We start from the raw sequence: 5,138 nt of genomic DNA, 5'->3' as shown, positions 1-5,138 counted from the left end.
CAGCTTTCTTGGAGACCAACAGGGATGTCTCACTATCTTGAACCTTATCTGCATTACTTCCTTTACCATTGGATAATGCGGTACTGTTCTCCAATATTTTGTCTGCATTCTAAAAGAGAAACAATCAGACACATCACATGTTTACCATGTTGTATATGAAACTCATTTTGGGAAATGAGTTCAATAGTAATGTGGACAGGATAACAACATGAAACAAACATATATCTATGTACCATGGTCACTTTATGGTCTATATCATTCTAGTTTTTGTTGCCAAATCAAGATAGAGACACAGTTCAAATAATATTTGTTCAAGACAAAGCAGAATAGACAGAATATAAGTGTTGGTAACTATAGAGCAATAACAACACTTGTAATGTGCATGACATGAGAACATAATTGTTTATTCAATTGAAACTGAAATCAACATAGAGCAGGCTACAACAGCAAACCAGTTAAATAAACATGTTTAAAACATACCTGTTGCGCCATTGTTGTTTCAATTCCATCCTTCAAATTTGAAAATAGTTGGTATGAGTAAATACAGTCATGCAAGAGAAAAGGAGTATGAACCATAGCTACAGAACCTGACTTGAGAACAAATCTTCTTCTCCTTTAAGCGTTGAGTTGGGATTCGTAGTGGTGGTCCTCGTGCTTTGGGCACTGTAGTTCCCTTACTAACTGCTCGTGTTTGGGTGCTCTGTGGTGGAGACGGTGTTGTGTCAACTGGAACTGGTTTACTATCTGCCGGGGTTGGGGTTAGAAGGGGTGTAGCTGGTTCTCTGTCCAACTGGGTAGGGGTACAATCTGTGAGAGTCTGGGTTATGTGTGGTGGATCTGGTCCTTGGGCAAGTACAACCGTGGTTCTATCTGCATCAACTGGTAGCACTATCTTTTCTAAAGACCGTGTTGTTACTCCCTTAGATACTGCCATCACGCTCTCCAATTCAAATGGCTGATAAACAAGAAAAGTAATTGAAAGTATAGACATTGTATGATAGACAGGTGCAATGGATAGTGGGGAATAAAAGAGGGCATGAAATAATTCATATTTTTGTTGTCTAACCAAACAGGATAGCATGACACAATTTCACATATATGATGGCTAACTAAACAGGATAGCATGACACAATTTCACATTATGATGGCTAACTAAAAATGATGGAAAGACATAGTTCAAAATATGAGACTATGTAAACATGATGACATGACATAACTATATAATGTGTTTATTAAATAGGTTGGCATGCCATAATTCACATACATTCACGGATAGAATGCCATAATTCAAAATATGATGACTGTAAACACTAAACAAGGATGAGATGATATAACTATATGATGTCTTTATTAAATGGGTTGCCATGCCATAATTCAGATAGATGATGTGTATGTACTATGTAAACATGATTGCATGATATAATTCAAATATATGATTTATATAGTAAGCAAGTAAGCAGATGGCAATCCATATATGATGTAAAAACTAAGCAATGCAAGACAACATGCATGACATGGGTGATATAACCCTGCCAAGTTTGAGCATAGACCTCAGGGGGAAAATAGGACTGGTCATCAGTCTCTGAATCCTCCTCCGAGGAGCTCTCTGTAACCAGCAAGATGTCTGCTTCAGTAGGTAGCATTGTCTGCTCTGAATACCTTGTTTTCACTCCAGATACTTCGCCACTTCAAATGGCTGATGCACAGGAAGAGTAGTTGAATATACAAACGTTGTCGCCAAATGGAACACGTAATACAAAAAAATGATAGCATGATATAATTCGCATACACGATGATTGGCTAAACAACATGGCATTGCATAATTCACATATATAATGCCTTTACAACAAGATAGCATTGCATAATTGTAACACCCTCGATGCGGTTATAGCTCCTACGTGTCGAGGCATGACTTAGAGACATAACCGCATTGAAAGCAATGTCGCAAGTTAGGCAATCTTCACAACATCCCATGTAATATGGATAATAAAAGGGGAGATACATAGTTGGCTTACACTCACCACATCAATCAAAGTACATAAATAGCATTACATCATCCAAACACTCATGGCCCAACTATGGCGCCAAAATAAAAGAACAACCCAACATGCGACACAGTCCCGATCGCCCCAACTGGGCACCACTACTGATCATCAGGGAAAGACACGTAGTATCGGCGTGAGTCCTCGTCGAACTCCCACTTGAGCTCAAGCGCGTCATCTGGAACAGAGTCATCGGGTCCTGCATCTGGTTTGGAAGTAATCTGTGAGCCACAGGGACTCAGCAATCTCGCACCCTCACAATCAAGACTATTCAAGCTTATCGGTAAGGCAAGGTAAATATGTGGAGCTGCAGCAAGCGACTAGCATATATGGTGGCTAACCTATTCGCAAAAGAGAGCGATAAGAGGAGGCAAAGCATGAACGGATAACTAGAGAACAACTTGCGCAAGTATTACTCCAACACCGTGTTCACTTCCCGGACCCCGCCGAGAAGAGACCATCACGGTAACACACTCAGTTGATTCATTTTAATTAAGTTAAGGTTCAAGTTATCTACAACCGGACATTAACAATTTCCCATCTGCCCATAACCGCGGGCACGGCTTTCGAAAGTTCAAATCCCTGCAGGGGAGTCCCAACTTAGCCCATGACAAGCTCTCACGGTCAACAAAGGAATAGACATCCTCCCGAGACATTCCGATTAGACTCGGTATCCCGGTTCTACAAGACACTTCGACAAGTTAAAACCAATCCAGCAACATCGCCCGAATGTGTCGACAAATCCCGATAGGAGCTGCACATATCTTGTTCTCAGGGCACACTCAGATGAGCCAGACGTCGGGTAGGCCAGCCCAGAGTTTCCCCTGGTAGCCCCGGACATCGCTCGGTTGGCCCAACACTCAGAGGAGCACTGGCCCGGGGGGTTTAAATAAGATGACCCTCAGGCTCCGAAAACCCAAGGGAAAAAGAGGATAGGTGGCAAATGGTAAAACCAAGCTTGGGCATTGCTGGAAAAGCTTTAATCAAGGTGAACTATCAAGGGGTTCCCATTATGACCCAACCGCATAAGGAACGCAAAATCCGGGAACATAACACCGATATGACGGAAACTAGGGCGGCAAGAGTGGAACAAAACACTAGGCGAGAGGCCGACCTTCCACCCTTTACCAAGTGTATAGATGCATTAAGATAACAAGGCAATATAATGATATGCCAACAAGTAAATAATGTTCCAACAAGGAACGGTCTCCAATCTTCACCTGCAACTAGCAACGCTATAAGAGGGGCTGAGCAAAGCGGTAACATAGCCAATCAACGGTTTGCTAGGACATGGTGGGTTAGAGGTTTGACATGGCAATTTGGGAGGCATGATAAGCAAGTGGTAGGCATCATAGCATAGGCATAGCAAAAGAGTGAGCATCTAGCAAAGCAAAGATAGTAGTGATTTCGAGGGTATGATCATCTTGCCTGCAAATTTGTCAGAGTTGATTGGATCCTCGAAAGCAAACTCAACGGGCTCCTCGTTAGAGAACTCGTCTCCCGGCTCTACCAAAACAAGACAAACAAGCAACAAGGACACAATCAACCATGTGCAAAGCTCAAACAATATGATGCAAAGATGGTATGCTATGCGGGATGCGATATGTGATGCATATGCAAGATTTGACAAGGAATGAATGAACTTGGCCTAAACTTGGAAATCAAAGTGTGCCACTGGAAAGGTGAGATGAAAACGCTTGAAAACAATATCAAGATCACCGGAATCGGAGTTACGATTTGGAAATGGCAAGCAATTCAAATATGGCACCGATCTGCGATATACGGCAAGTAGCCATCTAAATGCAATGAGATGAAAAAGCTACAGCACCCAAACATGGCAACAAAATACATGGCAGGGATCCATTCATGATGCTTAACAAAAGATGAACACTGAGCTATGGCCAATTCATCCATTAACAGGTTCAAACAAGCATGGCAAAAATGCATTTGACAAACAGATTTCAGACTTAGTGAAATTAACACTTGTCTGGAATTTCAGATCAGGTAGCACACTTTGGAGCATGAAAACTATATGCTACAGGACCTGAACATGACAAAGTAAAGCATGGAATGTAGATACTCAAAGAGCTTAACAAAAGTCCCTTAGTGACCTTGAGCCAAAAGGGATCAGAAAATACATTTGCAAGCATGTGAACATGGCAAAAACATAATCAGATCACAGACTTGGTGAAAACTAGAGCAGGCTGAAACAGATATCAAGTAGGCATGTTTACGAGCTCGATGCACTCACTACAGAGCAAATCATGACACTCTAAGCATACACCCATCAAGAATACACAAAATACAAGCTAGACATGGCTAGAACAATAACATATCATGCACGGATCAACTACAACATCCTCGGCAAAATCACTAACAAGTAGACAATCTGCCCAGATTCACGAAATAGCAAAGTAGAGCTCGATTGACTCAAGCTAGTTTGCTCCATAATTGCAAACGAAGACATGGATGGATAGATCACTACAAGATTAACAAAACATCCTTACTGATCATCCTCAAAAGAGGCACAGATCATTAGGAATCAACATGAACATATGGCATATTGAGATAAACAGTCCAAGGACTTAGTGGAAATGCTAAGTCCTTGAAAACATCATTAACGAATGCGCCACTTTGCAAGCTTGTGCTAGTCACCACACACATTCGCAAAAATACATGGGTTGCACCTCTGGATAGATGGCAAAACATATAAAAAACACATGTAGAACTCAGGGGCATATCATGCACACAATAATCATGGCAAAAATGACAAATATCTAATTGGAGCAGTAGATTTGACAATTATCTCAAATAGCATTCTTCTAACAACATTTCGGGCATCAAGATGAACTCAAATGAAAATGATGCAATGAGATGAAATGATGTGCTCTCTGAGAAGAACATTTTGATATGCTATATGCCCAAAACGGAGCTACAGATGAGGAGTTACGATGCGATGAACATAGCCAAAATGATTAGGGTTTCGGGCAAAAAGTCAACCCGAGACAAATCTCAGATCTAGATCCGGCCGGGTGCGGATTTCGAGGCTTGCCGGAACTGTTCAACAGAGAGAGTTGGGGCGGTGGTCGGAGACGA

The sequence above is a fragment of the Triticum dicoccoides genome, chromosome 6A (genome assembly GCF_002162155.2).
Source record: "Triticum dicoccoides isolate Atlit2015 ecotype Zavitan chromosome 6A, WEW_v2.0, whole genome shotgun sequence".
Classification (NCBI taxonomy): domain Eukaryota; kingdom Viridiplantae; phylum Streptophyta; class Magnoliopsida; order Poales; family Poaceae; genus Triticum; species Triticum dicoccoides.
The sequence above is the reverse complement of the archived record's forward strand: the minus strand, read 5'-3'. Positions refer to the sequence as shown.